Source organism: Pseudopipra pipra, chromosome 14, assembly GCF_036250125.1.
Source record: "Pseudopipra pipra isolate bDixPip1 chromosome 14, bDixPip1.hap1, whole genome shotgun sequence".
In the NCBI taxonomy this organism is placed as follows: domain Eukaryota; kingdom Metazoa; phylum Chordata; class Aves; order Passeriformes; family Pipridae; genus Pseudopipra; species Pseudopipra pipra.
Window position 1 is genome coordinate 4,348,184 of NC_087562.1, and position 19,366 is coordinate 4,367,549.

Below are 19,366 nucleotides of genomic sequence, written 5' to 3' on the forward strand. Positions count from 1 at the left end.
TTGCACCCAGAACAGGTCACAGAAACCTGTGGTTTTGTCTTTGGTTCTTACAAACTGAAATGACTCAGCAATATGAAAAAATACAGGTTGCAAAGGCAACCTTTACAGATCTTATGGTCATTCGCTTGCCTTAGAACTTTTTTTCCACTGGGCCACTTTCCAGCCCCTCTTCCCCAAGCCTGGAGCACTGCAGGGGGTTGTTGTGACCCCACACCTGGCACTTCACTTAATTGAACCTCATGATACACCTCAGTCCACTGATCCAACCTATCCAAATTCCTCTGCAGAGCTTCCTGCTCTGACTTGGCATTGTCCTGCAAACTGACTGAGGGTGCCCTCGACCCCCTCATCCAGGGGATTCATAAAGATATGAAATAAAACTGGCCCCAGTTCCCCACCACTCTCTGGGCTCTGCCATCCAGGCAGTTTTTCACCCATTTAGGCCATGAGCAGACAGTTTCTCCAGGAGAATGCTGTGGGAACGACAGCAAAGGCTTTACTGAAGAGCAGATTGACACATCCACAGCCTTTCCCTCATCCACTAAGCAGATCACCCTGTCACAGAAGGAGATCAGGTTAGTTAATCAAGACCTGTCTTTCCTACATCCCTGCTGGCTGGGCCTGATCCCCTGGCTGTCCTGTACCTGCTGTGTGATGGCACTGGGGATGAGCTGCTCCATGAGCTTCCCAGGCACCAAGGTCAGGCTGACAGGCCTGGAGTTCCCCAAATCCTCCTTCCTGCCCACCCTTGTAGATGGGCATCACATTTGCCAACCTTCAGTCATCCTGGACCTCCCTAATTAGCCAGGATTGCTGATAAATGATGGACAGTGGCTCTACGAGCTCTTCCACCAGTTTCCTCAACACCCCTGAGGGGGATCCCATCCAGCTCACAGACCTGTGTGTGCCTAAGTGCTGCAGCAGGTCACTGACCATTTCCCTTTGGATTATGGGGGGGGCTCTATTCTGCTCCCCATCCCTGTCTTCCAGCCCAGGAGACCAGGTACCTGAAGGACAATTTTTCTTAACAGCACAGCCTGAGGCAAAGAAGCCTTTTCCTTATCCTTTATCACTGTGTTTCCCCCACATCCCTCCTTTTGTTGCTGATGTATTTATAGAAACCTTTCTTATTGTCTTTTACAGCAGTAGCCAGATTAAGTTCTAGCTGGGCTTTGGCCATTCCTTCTGTAGTGAAAGACAGCTGGGTTTTAAAGGAGGTAAATATCACTAAATAGGTCTAGGACAGGAAATAAAATCTGAAGTTTAGCTGCTGTCACTTCAGAATCACTACAGCAATATCTAAGAGAAGCTGTACCTGACCTTTGTACAGACTGCTGCTACCCAAAATCAAATCTGGCCAGCAAGTAAACTCTCTATGGAGAATATTACAGATATTTTAATGGCATCAAGTGGACATCAGTATTTCATCTCATTGCACAAGAAGCACCTTAAATAACTTACTTGGAAAATGCTGATGAAATTTTGCCCAGCCTCACAAAGAATCTGAAGTGCAAGGTGTCAATGTTCATCAGAAAGGAGGCAATTATCCAAGTGGAATGAATTTTTCAAATGCAGTTGTATTGCTCAGGATACTCCTTTATTACTGTCTGACAACACCTTTTACAGACAGCTGTCTCACAGAGGTGGTCAAGCTCCTCCTTATTCTCACAAATGACACAGTCTATACCCTTGAGCTGAACATAAGGCTCAGTTATAACAGAGACTGGGGAGTTGGTCCCTTTCCCAGATTATGCCCCTGTTTCCACAGTTCTGGAGCTCAGTGTTTCCATACAAGTCAATCACAAGCACAGCCCCTCACTGTCAGCAACAAGTACTAATCTCTATGTGATTCAACCATCAGCAGAGTCATCCTCTAAACTCTTCCTGCTTCCATGGGCATCTCCTGTCAAGGCAGGTCTGTGGAATATCAGTGCCTATGGCCTGACATCCTCCCTTGGATGCACAACTGGATATTCACAGCAGACCACACAGAGCTTCATATTAGGTCACCAAAAGCTCAGGAATACAACTGATAACCTGACATGCCTGTTCTGACTAAATTTTTACCCACTCAAATAAGCAGGGCAGCAGGGGAGTGGCCACCTGAGAGGTGGTGAGGCAAAAGGACTGAAGCAGATTCACACAAAGGTCTAAAAGCCCAGGCAGCAACATGCTCCCAATTCAGATTCTGCAAGAAGAGTCAGCAGAACATAAAAAAATTAGTTTTGATGCAGTTCTGTATAAGCTTTCTGCAATTATCAGAGTGCCCCTACAGCTTCTGCTGCACAACTGAACCAAGGTTATTACCAATTTGCTCTTGATACAAGAAAAGCGATTTTCATGCACTTGCATCTGCTCTCAGAAGGAAGAGAAAATGGTTTGTGAAGTTGCCATTAGCATACAAAAGCAGCAACATCTGCTGGGAGCTTTAAGAGGCTCATTGCTGTCACCTCATCAGCATCAGGGGCTATAGCTGGTCACCTCCGCCCTTGGCAGCACTCAGGGGATGGGTTCAAGAGAGGAGGGGACAATTTGACCACACAACAGCCCTTGCAAGGCTTCTGTATCTATAAAAAAACCCCCTGTTCTTACTTAGCTGAGGAAAGGTAACTCCTCCTTGCATAAACCTGCAAACAGTATCGCTGCTCAGGTCGTTAATCCTCTCGTACAATACGTGACTTCAGTGAAGTGACATTTTAACAAGGGAGTCACAAACCACCTCCGTGTGCTGGGGCTGTGGCACCATCTAGAGGATTCTGGCTGGAAATTCCTCACACAATGGGCAAAAAAACCTGGGGAACTGCACTCAAAACTCGTGGAAAAATTTCCCACAAAAAATACTTTTGATATTTGGATTCATGGAAGTAACACAAGACAAGAACAAATAAAACTTTATCAACATTCAGATAGGTAAAGATCTTTCTCTCACCCACTCTGGGTCACATGCTTGCTACAAGGTGTTTTTCAGGTGGAGAAAGGCAAGTCCTTCCCTACAGTTTTGTTTACAACCTTGCAAGGATAACTAACTTCATTCCATTTGCCTTCATTTTCACCTCTTCGAAGGAGGTATCTTAATTAAACTAAAGCTGAATTTCAAACAGGAAAGGAAGTGGGGTTTAAATTGGAATAAGTGTTTGGGTTTTTTTATTATATTTCACACATAGAATGAAGTGCTGACAATCAATTGCTCACTGCAGAACTATCAAAAGAGGAGATGAACAGGTACAGCCCTGGAGTCCTGCTGGTTGCTTTTTCCATCCACAGACACCCCAAACCTCACTTTAACTCCTTTCAGCTTGGCAAGCTCTTCCCCCATAACTTCATTCTGCTACAGCCACAAAAGAACATTTTTGCTCCTGAAGCTTTCTGGGATAGCAAAGTTCAATCCTTGTCACTTCTACAAAACTGAGGCAGCTCCTCAGAGACGAAAGACCAAGAATTGAGAAAATTCACAATGTGACTGTTCCACAGAGTTCGGGGGGAGAAATCCAAACTGTAGCTCCTGTTCATTGTTTGATCCGTGACTGACCAGCAGCATGATTTTAATACACCTCTGCATTAAAAATTCAAACTTCTGTACACCCAAATACAATTTGTATCTCTGTCAGTATTGTGTCAAAATAATCCTGTAATACCAAATAATCAGTCACTTATTTTAGATACTTATAAGGACTGTGTGCTGAGAATGGGCTCTAAGCTTTCAGCTGCCACGCCATATTATCTGCTTCTGCCCAATTTCCTTGGAGTCTTTTTGGCTGGAAATAAAAGCATAGAGGGGAAAAAAGCTGAAAGACCAGCTGTGTGGTCATCACCAGCATTACTGCTGGTCATGGATGAGCTCACTGCACTTTGCAGGCCAACAAAACTGAAAACTTCCAGAGATAACCTTCAGCTTGGGCAGGGGAGCTCTCCTAAGAGCTGGCAGACCTTTACAGTCACTTGTATTCACCATTGCTCGTTATAAAAAGCAAAGTTCTTCCTGAATTGAATTGATTTGTGCTATTTCACAATGGCTGGCAGCAAATAAGGATTATTTACAGCACTTCAGTGTAGCTCAAGTACTTCCATGTGTGCTTCATTCCCTTCCTACTCTTTCTTGTTACGCAGGTTCAAGCAGCAAGGAACAAAATAAAGTTGGATGAACTTACCAGCAAAATCCTCTTCCTAGTCTCCACGTGGAGAGTTACATCTTCTATCATACCTTGAGGGGAAAAAAAAAAAAAAAAAACAAAAGAAAAGAATTTTAAGTATTTTCCATCTTTCAGTTGATTTTTTTCCCCCCTCAATCTCAACTGTAAATGAAGGAATTGGTACAAACATCAGTCAAGTGCAAGCACCTGAAGTTTAAAGTTTTCACTTGCTACTTTTACTAGCAAATATTTAAGCTTGTTCACACAGATAAGAAATTGCAAGATTCCAGTCCTAGACTATGAGGGGTTTCTGTTTCTCAAGCATTATCACTCTGTTCCTAATAGTGCTTTCACTACTGTATATCAAAGGAGTAATTATGTTGCTTGGAATCTGAATTCTCAGTGAAATTTCAACCAAGAAAGTATTTTCATTTATGTGTCTAGCTCTGAGACAAAGCCTTTCTGCATGTCTGTAAAAGTCTGTGTCTTTCAGTCTTTCATGCTGAGCCTAAATAATGCTTCCAAGAATAATCCTGCATCATGCTAGCTGTCATTCTGGCTCCAGTTCAGTATTTTCTGCCAAGCTGAGCTGATACTTGTATTGGTTTTAAAAAGACACATGGGTATCTTGCATCCATGAAGGGAAACAGTGGCCCTGAAAGAAGCTTTGAAAATTTAAAAATTGCAACAGTGCAGCAAAGTAAGTGGAAAAATGTGTCCTTTTCATTTTTCTAAATCCCCGGCATTGCCAGCCCAGTTACTGGGGGTAGGATCACCACTATCCCTTACAGGATGTGCTGACTTGAATTGGACTGTAATAGCAAGTCACTAACACCAACAGCAGGGCCAGGTTGATATCACACAATCTATAAGTTTTCATTTAAGAGCATCTACTGGCCGTATTAAAACAGAATTGCCCAGCAGATGTTCCAGTCAGATTCAATAATCACGCACCAATGCTTCCAATTGTTCAAAAAAAAAAATGAAAAAGTATCTGTAAAGGCACCTCATTTCCAAAAACTCAGGGCACCACAGCTCTCCCCTGTAGCAGAGCTGCACAGGTGTGGCCCTGCACCTTCCACTGCTGCTAAACTGGTCACAGGTGAAACAACTCCAGGCACAGGGCTCTCCACTGCCTTCCACAGCATGCCATGGGATGCTCCTTAGCTCCTAAAATAGTGGCTTTTGAAGTAAATGTACTTGTATTTCCTATAATTTCTCCCTTTCCTCACAAACCAGATTTTCAGTTCATTTACACACTTATCTGAACGCACAGAAACTTCAACACTCCTGATTTATGCTGGCCCTGCCAGTCTGAAACTTAATAAATCCTGGAATAATATTGTTGCAATAGATAGGGAAATCCCACACACTGAAGTGCTTTTCTCACCAACATAATGCCAGAAGCTAATTATCTGCTGATACACTGTTGCAAGTTTCATATACAACTGTGTCCTTCAAGAGATGCAGATAAAAAAGTAGATTGTTAATTCTTTCTTAAAATCTCTACCCTTTGGGAAAAAAAAACAAACAACAAAACAAAAAGAAGCAGGTGCTGGTGGCTTCCCAAACTTGCCAGATCTTCAGAGCAAAGCACCTAAAGGTCTCTCCAATGACAAAAACCCAAAAAGCTTCATATACAACACAGAAGAGTCAGTAAAACTAATCCAAACTAATTCCCTTCTCTTAAAAAGACAAATAAGGGGGTTTTGAACACATCAGTGAGATTTACTGAGAATGGAGGAAGGGGGAATGTCAGATGTCTGGCACACAAAATTTGTTCCCCTACTACTTTGGTAAAGGAGAATAGAAACACGTGGGTAAGTTATTTACACTACAGCACTGTAAAAACTAACTAAACTGTAAACCAACTTTAAAAAGTCTAGATTTCTTCCAAAGATGATTTATCTATCTATACACAGAGATCACAGGACAGCTAGACTGGAAAGCTTCTGCTGGTGAGAGCCAGGCTCTGCACACCCACACAACACCTGGGGGAAACAGAGAGCAGGCAACACTTACACACAGGGAGAAGACAAACACTTATTTCTAACAACAGATATCTTTGGGATTTAGTCAGTACCAGCCTCAGCTTTACATAAACTCACTGGAAAACCCCTCTGCTACAGCAGCCAAGGCAGCTCCCGTTCCTTCCACCTCCCCCTGGAGTCCCTGAGCAGAGCTCAGCCGCAGATTCTGCACAGCCAAACCCACACCAAGAGCCAGAGCCCCTCGAGGGCACTAATTAATGATCCCTCCCTGCCCCACCCGGGGCTGCCCTCACCTCTCTGGGCTCTGCTTAAGCACCTTTTCCCCTCAGCCCCTGAAGGGGTCTCTTCTGGCTCTGAGTTGTGAGTCCCAGAGTGTTACCTGTGCTGCTCTGTAGCAACACATCCCTCCTCCTCACATGATGAAACAGAACCCTAAGGAGGGGTTGCCACAGCTGCTTTTATAAGCACAGGGGTAAAACACCCTCAGCTGTGTCCAATATCACCCTTGGTAGCAGCAGTGAGTGTAGCAACCCCTCAGCACAAAGCTGCCCCTTGTGAGGTGTTAACACCATCCAGCCACCATGGTCCACGAAGGTGCTGTGATTTTCAGGAATGTGTGTGTCATATTTTGCATTTGCATTTGTTTTGTGGTCATTCCTTGAAGGTCTCCATGTGTTTTCATTCAAGTTAATGCAAAGCAGAGTCTTGACATAAGTCTTCACTGAAGAAATAAATAGAAGCACCATAATCTTCATTTAACTTAATGAGTTTACATGTTGTTACCTATCTCCCTTGTTGAACTAAATTATGCTTTTCAGAACCAGACCTTGAACATCTCATAGCAGGTTACAGAAAGGGAGACTGTGTGGCAGTAAGCTGTCTCTTTTTCAGGTGCATTTTGTTTCAAAATTCTTCGTACATGCAAAAAAAAAATCACTCCCCACTTCTTCCTCTGAAAAGTTTTGATAGAAGAAAAACATCAGTAAAAAATATCTACTGAACAATGTTGGTCTTCTACTGTGGGAGCCATTCCTTGGCCTTGCTAAACATTCACAAGTCATTTAAATTGTGTTATGATGTGTTGTTGTAGGAGGAAGACCAAGTTTCCCATCAGGACAGCTTTGGCTTCGATCCTGCAGATTGCAAACTGGCCACAGAGTCAGTTTTCAGAAGCCAGGCTTCCAGCTTAATCTCTTTTAATCTTTCATTAACAAAAGAGACAGCTTGTGCAATTTACCTTGCCCATAATTTAGTTGACCTCCTTCACTTTTACAATCCCCCAAAAAATCTATTACACTAACAGCAGTTTAGCAACGGAAGGCAAGAACACCAAGAAGGAAACCTAATTGCTATTTAGTCTTCAGAAATTGGGGACAGTTTAATTTCTGTGCCTGGGCACGTCAAGTAAAACGTGCCTTTGTTCACAGAAGAGATGGTGCAGGTCAAGAGGGAAGCCTGGAAAATGGAAAGGGAAAAGCTGCTTTGTGCCTGCACATCCTCACGCCGAGATATGGACGTTCACTGAGCTGAAATGCAGCCTGGTTTCAGAACAATCCCAGTTTCAGCCATTTCTGTTTCAATAAACAGAATGTGACTTGATTCAATGAACACTTGGAATAAGCTGCAGACAAGAAGTGAACAAAATCAAGCCCTTAGATAACACAAATGATCCTTTTTGCACTTGTAGGCTGACACGTTTCTCAAGGCAAAACCACCAGCGTAATCCAACACAAAAATAACCCCATTTTCTTAAGCTCTGTTACTTGGAACTCTTGTCTTCTTGGCACAATATTGCTCAGGTGTGCTTTCCCACCCAGGTGTACTGCTGCAGTCCTTCACCTGTGGTTGTGCCACAGAGGGGAAGCTCAGGCAGAGCTGTGCAGAGCTCAGACAGTGGTGTGCTGCTGAAAAGGCTGGTTTGGATTCCTTCTGCCTCAATTTCCATTTGCCAAGTAGGAAAAACATTTCACTTCCCTTTTCCGCACATCAGACCATTCACAGCAAAGGTATAAAGTGTTCCCATGTCCTGCTCAAACTTCCTCATCCTCAAACCTGTAGAACAACTGAAGCCAATGGACAAGTGCAGGAATTTTGGGTCTAGTTGATCATTTAGAAATGTTTCAACACCAGAAGCGAACACAGGAGAGTCTGTGCTCTGTGAAGTCATGTTCAAGGTACCAAGGAGTTAGATTGCACAAACTAAACCTCAAAGTGTGTAGTTGTAAGTTTTTTAGCATCTCCAAATGTCCATAAATAGCACTGGTCAAGCCAATTAATCCAAGTCTTTCTGTGGAAAATATAGTTTAATTTCCACCTGAGACATTTCAAACAACTGGACAACTTTAATCAAAAATTAAAATAAAATAAAAGTGAAAATACTCAAACCAGTGTTGCATTAGTGAGGTTTCTTAGGCTGTTCAGGTTCCCTGAATAGATGGAACCCTCTGTTCTTCACTAACATAAACAGATGTCTTTTACTAATATTTTTGTAATAGTGTAGGTACAGTTAGGTGTAATAGTGTGCAGGTGAGATAGCAAAGCAAAGATTCCTGATACAAGCATTGCCTGTCAGTTGATTTAATGCTCAGACTTGATTTGTTCATTGAAACACTCTGCTCAGCATACCCTGTTTATTTGGAAAATCTCATAAACTGCTGCAGCTGAGGAGAATCACCCCCCAGCATTTCTAATGAAGGATTTATTTGCCTTTCTCTAATTTGGGTGGCAAAGGCAAAGAGAATTTGTCCTAAAGTAAGCATAGCTCAGCTTTCATCCAGGGATGTCAGGAGTGTCAACTCATTTTCATGTAATTATTAGACCTTGGAGGATCATTTAACATTTACCATTTTCATTGAAAGTGCTATGTTTGTTGAAGCAATCATTTAGCTACAAGGTCATATAAACTTAACACTAATTCATGGCTGCTTTTAAGTGACTTACAATTCCAGGCTGTGATTATATAGATATTCTCATGCTAATGCAGTGCTTGGGAACACCTGTTTGTTTCCATTAAAACATCCCTTTCAATCTCTGTGTAATAAACATTAGACACAAAGGATGTAGTGGGTCATTCTGTACCCTTCCCTACCCCACATAACGTGGAATTATTCCTCAAGTGACAGCACAGATTTCAAGGGGTTCAAATAACTAGGAAAATTATTGAATAGTCTAACACCTGAGGTGTTTCTTTTATTTCTTTTACTCCCTTGTCTCTAATTCTTTACCTGGCATTCACTGATTTTGCACGTTGATTCTTCTTGCATAATCAGGCTCTTCAATTTAAGTCATATTACTCTATTTTTGTATTCCTGTCCTGTCCATCTGGAAGGCACAATACAAATGTATGCAAAGGGAAAATTGCCTTGCAAGCTTGTAATCTATTGTCTTTGTTAAGAGGTCAAATAAATTTTTTATTAGTGAAACAAGCTTATTAATGCTAAGCAGTTTTACACTCGCAGGATTACTGTGAACCCTGGTTTCAGTTTCACCCAGTGGCCTATTAATATAAAAAGCATGATTTGACAAATCATTGACAAGCAGTGATTCATTAAACCATCAAAAATTAATCTTGACTTACGTGGTCATGTTTTAATAGCTGGGATCAATACACTGTGTACCACCAATTGTCAATATTTTGCCACTAATCGGAAGGGGTTGTTCCAAGGGTGGTTTTCCTTGCCAAGTGCAAACATGCCACGTCTGCCCTTTGATTGCTCCTGGTATTTCCCTGGGAATGTGTGATTTCTATCCCTGCAGATGCCAAATGTGGGGGTTACATTCTTGCAGCCAAGCTACAGACTCAGTGATGATGTTTAAACTGATGAAGCACCATAACTGGTTAAGCACTGCAGAATGGGATTCCATAGGATTTAAGAGCCCTAAACAGCAATTAGGCTCGTTCAGAAGTTTCATTAAGGCAATTCAATGTTTAATTGCCATGATTAATATAAATTACACTTCAGAAAGTATATAGATACCTGAAATCAACACAACCCCTTTCTGCTACGAAACAGAAAAAAATTATTTAATCCTTGATTTTTCTCTTAGAATCTGCTGTATACAAAGAATATTCAACCTAACTGAATGATTATTAGAAAATTATTAGTTTGCAGGCATTCCAATAACTACAGCTCTTGACAGCTCTACAACAGTCCAGTTTGCAGGTTCTTCATCAGCTCCCATGAAAGCCAAGAGCACAGTGAAAGGTATTGAACCTCAGACTGATCTAACCTGTCTTAGATCAAAGAAACATGAAATTATGGTAACTCCAGGTCATATTTCTGTTAAAATAACCATAGAATTGTATGGCCTTTTGAGTTTCCTTTAATTCTTCACAAATATGGCCACCGTAGAAAATGCATTTTGAAATGAACTATATGAAAATATAACTCTATATTCACCATGTAACCACATGTGTTAGGATTTTAACAATACAGAGCTTACAGTATTCAAGCTTGGGGACAATCAAACAAGTCTAGATCTGAGTAATGTTCTGGTTCCTGTGGGTTTTCACAAAGGAAAAGAACAAATATGCATCTCAAGTAGTCTCTGTGTATACATACAGTATTAAAGGCAGCAAAACCATTGTAGCTACAAACAGATGCAAAAAATCTTTTTTTTTTTTCCATAAAAAATAATTTTTACTTGATATGTTGGCTTCCTATCCCTGGGTGGATTCTGGGTCACAGATATGCAGTGTTATCACCAATATTAGAACAGTGATATATAATTATTTTCTTTAAAACAACCAGGGGAATATAGCAACCTGTTTCTCATTCATGTTAAATACAAATACACATTAATTTGTTAGTTGTGTCTCTCAAATAGACCCCAAGGCCAGCTGAACAGTGGTGAAGCTGTGCTCAGGAACCAGCACAGGGTGAACCAGGCAAAGTGGAAGTCACTGGTTGGGTCTGAGATCCCAATGTTTGCAGTGGCAAACTGGGATACTAACAGTACCCAAGGAAGGCATATGGAACAGAAAGGAAGCTTCAGGGATCTCCCCCTCTCTGGGGGAGGCTGGACAACCTCACTGGGCTGTTCCTCTGACAACTGCCTCGATCACAAACGTGCAGCAGAAGTGCTGCTCTCTCACCTCACTGGAATTATTTGTCATGTTGCTATGAAACCACAGTGTGTGGAAGAAATCTGGCACCATCACCAGGTGTTAACATTAGTCATCAGCTGATACTAAGATTAAAATTTTAGTTTAGTTTCTATTTTGGAGTATAAACCTAATGCATTTTTTTAAGTCATGTTTTTTGCCCATTGATTTAAATGGATGCACTTGTTTCTCATTTAGCATTTGCCCTTCACTTATTTTTAGAGGTGACTTTTTGACTGGCAAAGATTAAAGCACGCTGACCTGAACATAAGTGGTATAAAATGTGAAGCTTTTTTGCTAAAGGGAGATCAGTTGTTCAAAGGCTTGATTGAATTTTACTTACTGGAAGGTGGCAAATGAACCACCTGTGATTTATATTAAGTGGCTTTTGGATAAATATGACAATGCAGGAGTGCAGCATCTTAACTCTCCAAAGCAGATATAACCCTACTAAATTCACTGGATACTTTCATGAAATGTTTCATTTAAAATAGATAATGGGAAATAGCTTCCAACTGAATTGTTTCCAAAACTTCCCCGGGCTTTTAGAATCAGTAGGCGAAGTCTGGCATGCATAGAATTTATTCATAGTAGAAGTCTATTCAAATCTTTTCTGGTTTTTTCATGCCTAAATGGGGTTCTCCATTTTGAATAAACCAGTTACTGAACTGAAAGAAGTCCTCTGCACCTGCAGAAGAGGCTGCAGATGTCAAAAGTTTTTTATTGTAACAAGAGCTATCTTCCAGGTGCTTCTCTCATGACTTTTTTCATCTTGTTTAAATATCTTTACAGTTTCTTAAAAGCAAATCTGCTACTTATTAAAAGAGTTTTAATATGGTATAGTTCAGCTTTATGACACAGATTTGTTTTATCAGTAATCTCTGATTTTTGAACAAAAGTGCTCACACTTTCTAAATGTTTGAGGTATGGATATATATGTATATAAAAATGAATACCATTGCTTCTGCTTATGTTTTATAAACAAATAACAAGTTTGAGATTAATAGGTAAATAAAGAGTACTGATCAGGAAATAAGATAAAGCAGTTTAACTAAACATTTTTATATCTTTTTTCCAGATAAGGATTATCTCCTGATTATTATTCAGAATGCATGTGAATAGTCCTACTACTGTAATATCTTTAAAGAAAGTGGTGTGGTCCTACTTGTTAAACTAATATTACCAGTTGATATCTTATATCAAATACAGCAGTAATTGTAATAAAGTGTAACTGTCATGACTGAAATGTTTCCAAAGTTAAAGCTCTCGGCTGTGGTCGTATCAGTTGGTGTTTGAGAAGATCCTAATGCATAAATCCAAACACTGCTCGGGTACCTTCATAGTCAGAAGAGCAACAGAAAAGCAAAATGCCTAGAACCTTCTTTAACGGATATTCCAGCTATTCTTGCAATTAAAAACGTTCTCTTTACACTTCTAACATCTGCTTGAGGAAAATCAGACCTACTGGGGTCTGTAGTTCCTGTGTACACACACACACACACCTATGAATGTGTCCCCAGGGACAAGAGTAACCCCAGTGACACAAACCAGAGAACACAAGGGATGTTCAGGTCAGTAAGGACAGGCTGGACACTGCCCAGTCTTCAACTCCTGGTTTTTAAGTTTTCTAAGGGAAAAATTTAGTATTTTCCAATTTATAGAATCATAGAATGGTTTGGGTTGGAAGGGGACTTTAAAGCTCCTCTTGTTCCAGATCCCCTGCCATGGGCAGGGACACCTTCCACTAGCCCAGGTTGCTCCAAGCCCTGTCCAACCAGGCCTTGGACACTTCCAGGGATGGGGCAACCTCTGCCAGGGCTTCATCATCCTCACAGTAAAGAAAACTAATTTCTCCAGACAGAAACAGTTTTTTATTTAATTTAATATTTAGTATCTTGTGGCTGACGTGCCCTCCTGGCTGTGGGAGGGCAGAACAGAACTGGGAGCAGCACCCCTTTTCTGCTCACATTTATTCCTCAGCCACAGGTAATTGTGGCCACAAACCTTCCCCCCTCCTGATCCCAAAGCCATGCCAAGCTTTGCACCTGAGTGTGTGCAGAGAGAGTGGGAAAGTGCAGGGAGTCTGAGCTGACCCTGTGCTCGAAAAAAATATCCAGTCATGCTTGTACTACAAACCACCTCAGGTAATGTAGATTATGTAATAATTCTATCAATTATTTAAACTTTAAAGTTTCGGATTGTCTTCACTTGGAGGCAAGAAGGGTTTGGTTTTTTTCTACATATAGGAAGGAAGAACAACAAATATGTGGGGTGCCTACGAGGATGAAAGGAAAAATGAATCTGTTGAATACTGCTCAGGGAGCTTTGTAGTACATCATATGAATTGTGGTTGAGGTTATGAAGCTGATAAATCACTGACTGTCTCAGTGGGGATGGAGTCAGCAATTCCTATTAGGACTATGTTATGTATCACTCACAACTTAAACAAAGGGGACCATCAAAGCCTGGTGGTATTTTTTTAAAACCCGAGTGTTTGCTCTGGCTTTGCCAAAAGAGCTTGGAAAGGTTGTGTTTGACTGGAAAATCTGGGAGAGCTGGTCCCTCTCCTGGGAGCTGAAAGTTTCTGAGCACTGAGCCCTCAAAGGCTGGCAGGCAGATTGCACATCCCAGCACGGGAGAGGGGGACCATGGAAGATCCAGTGCCACTGCCCAGTGAGGGGAAGAGAAGCCAAAGGCACAGAGGCCCAGTGTGATGGAAATGAAGCCCAGCTCCAGCTGGGCAGGGCTATTCAGAATTTTAAGAATATGTAAATCAACAGGACACTATGGGTGGCACTTACTGCAGTCGGTGCTGTGCCAGAAGAATCTCCTTCCTGCTGGAGGGATTTCTGATTGAGCACTGGAAAATAACCACGTTGAGTTGTTTGTAATGACATGTGGCAATGCTTAAAAAAAAAAAAAAAACACAACAAAAAAAACTTATATTTGTTATCTTCTCTGCTTCTGTTGTGATAATTTTAAAAATTCAACCTGTATTGCTATGCATTCATTTATTCTACTAATATCCTGGCACATCAAACACCTACCAATTCAAAGCTCAAAGCACATACCCTAAACTACTGCTGAATTCCAACTACTATTAACGTGTATTTGGGTCTAACAGTTTTGTTTCTGCTTTTTTTTCTAACAGTGTTAAATTCTGTGGAGGTTTCACTGTGTAAGTTCAGAAAACTGCCAGAATTACAATCCCTGCTATGGTTTTGTGTTGTCAAAAATAATATTGCTGTTGCAATTTCCAGAATCATTGAAAAATGTCCTTCAGCCCCAGGAACACAGTAGTGCCTCTGGAAAAAGAAAACCACGGTATCTGGCAACGTTCTTTCATTTTTGTCTTTCTCATACATGTGTTTGCTCCCTTTACAGACTTTAATCCAATATTTATTAAGCAGCTGATGATTGCTGCAGCTTGATAAAGCACTCAAAAAAGACACTTAAGCCAAATCATTAAAATTAAACACATGCCAAATCATTTTGCTCAAAAGTGGGGGGTGTTTGGTGAAAAAAGGCCTCAAGCAGATGTGTGTATTTCTCTGAGGGTCAAATACTGCTCACAAATTAGTTGCTGTTCCTATGAGAAGTTTAGATGCAGATAAGAGGGCAAGGTGTGGCCCCTGTGGAATGATGTGTGTAGCACCAAACACGTGGGCTCAGCTGTGCCCCTGCCAGCACCTCGGACCAGGGTCACCTCTGGGTTTCCTTGAAAGCACTGAAGTTGATACAATTTTGGCAACATCTTCACCAGGGAGCATAAATTGAAAAACTCCCTTTCATTCCCTGGTGATTTGTTCCTACTCTCTGTTAGCAAAAGCAAGATGAACACGTGTAAACTGCTCCTGTAGGACTTTCACTAGGAAATGGGAGTAACAATAATCGAGCCTCTAACAGTCCACAAAGTGGGAACCCTTTGTCAGCACACTGATCTGAACAAAGGTGAGCCACTGCAAAGGAGTGGAGTTGTCCAGACAAAATACAGGGAAATAAACTTATAAGTTATTTGAGCACCAAGTCATTGAAGCTGTCATTTATGTGAACCAGCAGAGATTTTATCAGTTAACAATTAACTGGGGGGACGTCGAGGAGAAAAACAGCATGAAAGGGATTGATTTGATAGAGGAACATTTTGTCAAGGGAATGTTGGGAATGTCAGGAATGGCAGGGCCTGGGTTGAGCTGTAACATGCTAGTTAGGCAACCAGCCAAGGAATAAATGATGTCAGCATCCTGCATTTGGAGTCCTCAAAATAAACCAAAACAGGAAGTTCACAGAGAGCTTTCAAAGTAAAGCATCTTGGATTTTCCTTAACGTACTTTTCAAAATGCATGGTCCCTCATGGGACAGCAGCTGATTCGGTCAAGGCACTTGTTCTTTCTGTATTTTCTCATCTGCCAATTAAATACTTTTAAATATTTCAGTTAATGCACAATCGGTGCATTTGGCTTTCTACGAAGTTACTGGTGTTTTTAGACATACAATTATTATTTAATTAATAATACACAATGCATATAGAAGTATCAAATGGTGTCTTTTCCATATATACCTTCAGTGTGCCTCAAGATTTATGTAGATCTGTGGTCTTAAGTTTGTGCATTATTTGACTGAATATAACCATGGAATATAAAGAGAGTGATTCACAAACTGTGCAAGTGGCAAAGCATTGGTCAGGTAATGAACTGCTGACTGTTTGTGACTCGTGAAGATGTGCAAGAATTTATATTTTGTCTATATATTTGTATTTTGTCATGTCTGATAGGGGTTTCCTTGTGACAGAATTCTTAGAAGAGTGTGAGATGGTGAGAAAGGTGGTATTAAATATTAAGTCAAAATGGACTGAAGTGGACAGCATTCATTAAGGATGTCCACAGCTCATCTAGGAAGAATTAGGATGTTCAATATGAAATTCCCCTACTGCCAATGAATGAATCATCCATCGGACTGTGTACTGTCATATATTAATTGTACTTGCCAACATAATTTCAGTGAGAAGTTCCTCAGATTTACTGATGGCACAAGGCTTTGTATAGAGCAGTATTTTGTATATGATGGGCATATATAAATGTATATATGCACATAAAGCATGCCTATACAATAACTTTTAACTTCCTGAGAGGTGTTTGTTGGACCTCACTGGATTCTCTGAAGAAACTCCCTGATGGGAACTGTTAATTACAGTGACCCCAAAAGGGCACATTGATCAAATATCACAAGCATCTGAAAATGCAGTTAGGAATTAATATTATTTTCAAGAGTTATTCAGTTAGTTTGGGAACTAAACAGTGACAGCAGCACTTTCAACACCAGAGGGTTTCCCCAGGAAGGGGAATCAATCCCAACTCCACTGTCTCAACTCAGCAGGACAAAGGTTCTAGGGTGGACCAATAGAAAAAGTCACAGTTTTCCTGAATTGACTGTCACCCTTTTAATTATGTTTTAATTTTTAAGTTACAATCTAGAGACAGCAAGATAATTCCCCTATTGATTTTTTTTTTTTTTTTCAAATCTCAGGCAGCTAAATTAGAATGGCCAGGAGAATTCCAAGTTTGTGTTCCCTTTGCCTGGCACCTGAACAAATTAAAGCTCTCAGTCTGTAGAAAAATTAGGTCATAACAACAAGGTTCACTGCGGGACTTCACAGGATCCATGGGAGAAAGGAAGACTGATGCTTGGAGAGAAAGCCTAGAATGTCCTAAGTTAATTAAGCATAACAGTGGAGGTACATCATGTATTTGTTCAGATCATGGCACTGATTTGAAACTCTCTGAATTTCAGCACATTCACATTTGGAGAAGCCGTGGGACGAGAAAGAGACCCTCATAAAAAAATGCAGCAACTGGCAGGACAGTAAAGACCACAGGGAAATCTGAACTGATCCCTTGAGCTTTGTGGACAATTTGAGATAAAAAAAGGTTAATTCTCCTTCAGGATGCAACCAAGCAGAAAATCTGGCAGTCCAAATACAGGCAATTTTTGCCATCTCTGCAAATTATCCTTAAATAATAATGAAAGCACTCAGAATTTATTTCTGAAGAGTTTTCAATAGTTACATTGTGCAGGATTCGCTCTTTTTAAGAGCAACGCTGATTTAAGTCAAAATTCTCCAAAGTGGATTAATAACAAGAGGGTGTGAGTTGTACCTGTTCACATCCTATTTTGGACAGCTGAGGCTCTCAGCTCTGCAGCTTGGTTTGGGTGGTGCTGTGGTGAAGAATATTCTCCCTCTTCTCCAAAAATGCATGTCTGCCTTTGACCTGAGCACCCTTTTAGCTGCTCTGGCTCTGCACCATTGATTTCAGTGAAATTGCTTCTTTCTAAAGCACTTTAAATAATACACAAAAGATACCATCACCTTGAGTCTAAGCCAGCTGGTTCAGGAATAAACCTCGACATCCTTTCACTGCCTTGTTTTTAAAGATGCTGTGCAAGAAGACAAGTGCCCTGGATCATTCCTTGGTGAAGGTGGACAGTGAGATTAGTTACCAGCTGGCAACAGGTTTACAAAGTATTGTTCAAAGGCCAGGAGCAAAATAGGTAACCAGAGGTCCAGGCTAAGAGGGTTTGCTAGAATATGACTCATCTTTAAAAAAAAAAAAGCACTCAATGGCACTTTTCATTTTCAGAGCACTACAGGAATGCAGAGAATAATGTTGTACTGAAGCACTTCAGGTATCACAGGTGCTGGAAGGAGAAGCAAAGATTCAGCTTTCTTTGGTATTTATATGGATACAAACTCCACAGTTCAATCAATGCAGATGATTGCAAAGAAGGACAACCAGGGAGGCATTCACTAGAAATTCAAACCATGTAAAGTGACTTTGCAAACACGTAAGGAAAACTCTGGGATCCAGTAAATGATTCCTTCGCCCTCTTGCCCCTTGTCCCAAGAGAAGTCTGCCTTTGTCGGATGAATCCATCTGCTTGTCAAACCTGTTGCTAATTTTTCCAGAGGCTTCCTCAGATTCTGCTCCCAGGAGCAGTGTCTGCTTCCTACACACCAAACCACAGTTCCTACCGTGCAACTGTTGCTGCTGAACCAAGCACTCAAATATTTTCCTCTGCTAAAATCAACTGGAAATCTCATGGCCACCTCCTACAAGGATTTCTGAGCTGGGAGTGGCTTGAAGCAACCCAGAACAGCACAGTCAAATGGAGACAACAAATAGTGATGAGACACTTCAATTAATAATGAAGCTGTACCATTTCTGTAAGAAATTCTTACTGTCAGGTAAGAAAAGCTTCAAGGTTTCCTTCTAATTTAGTAACTACATTTATAAGAGAGAATGCCCATCACTAGAATTACCCTTTTGTCTGCAAAAATCCCACGGCTGTAAGTCCAGAGCTCAATATTGGTCAACTGCAGGATTGCCAGCATATGTGTCAGGATTGGGGAGGAGAAACTGGGAATGCTCTTATCCCTAAGCAAGTGGAAGAGTGGAGTTAGATGGAAAAGGGAGAAGCATTCCTGGTTAAGCAAAGATTTTGTTGCTTTATGTTATTTTGGTAAAGGGAGTTTACAGCTAAACAATAATCCAGATTTAAAAAAAAAAAAAAAAGAGACTGATTAATCCACAATCTCTACAATTCCAGGTTATCGTTAATTGTAGAATATTTCAAGGGGATTTTCCCAGTACAGCATTCCAGGAGCACTCCCAATATCCTTGCCACAGTCCCTCTCACATGACAAAACCATCCTTGGTCTAAAGAGCTGACAGTCTGCAGGACCAGTTTTCTTCCCTCTACCAGTGTTTCAGCAGAATAACTTCACTGACTTAAAAGAAATCATTCTGTATCCATACAAGCTTTACCTTCCTCTTGTGTGTTCCACTTTGGAAGAATTTCAGAAATAAAAGAAAGACTCATGGTTCAGCAAACCACAAAACAGGAGAAGTAACAGTCAGGAAAATTTAGTACCCACACAGTATCACTGCATTTTTTTTCAAGCAGTTTCATTCCCTTCCTTTAGGGAAACAGAGGAACTACAGACAATTTCTACCTATTTACCTGACTGCAATCCATTAATAAGAGCTCTGTAACTCTGCCTTGCCTGCCTGCAATATGAGTTTCCCTAATTTGTTGCCCAGACGCTCATGCTGATGCACTAATACAAGAAATTTCTGCTTGGCTGT

The 19,366-nt window shown here is 40.9% G+C and overlaps 1 long non-coding RNA gene across 2 annotated transcripts in view; it reads right to left on the reverse strand.

Annotated features, from left to right (window-relative positions):
- Nucleotides 1-19,366, reverse strand: part of LOC135421991 (uncharacterized) — a 377,077-nt gene that overhangs the window by 121,017 nt on the left and 236,694 nt on the right. For both annotated transcript variants that reach the window (XR_010434268.1, XR_010434267.1), the window contains one exon: nt 4,149-4,201. This is a non-coding gene — a long non-coding RNA (uncharacterized LOC135421991). The remainder of the gene's footprint in view (nt 1-4,148; nt 4,202-19,366) is intronic.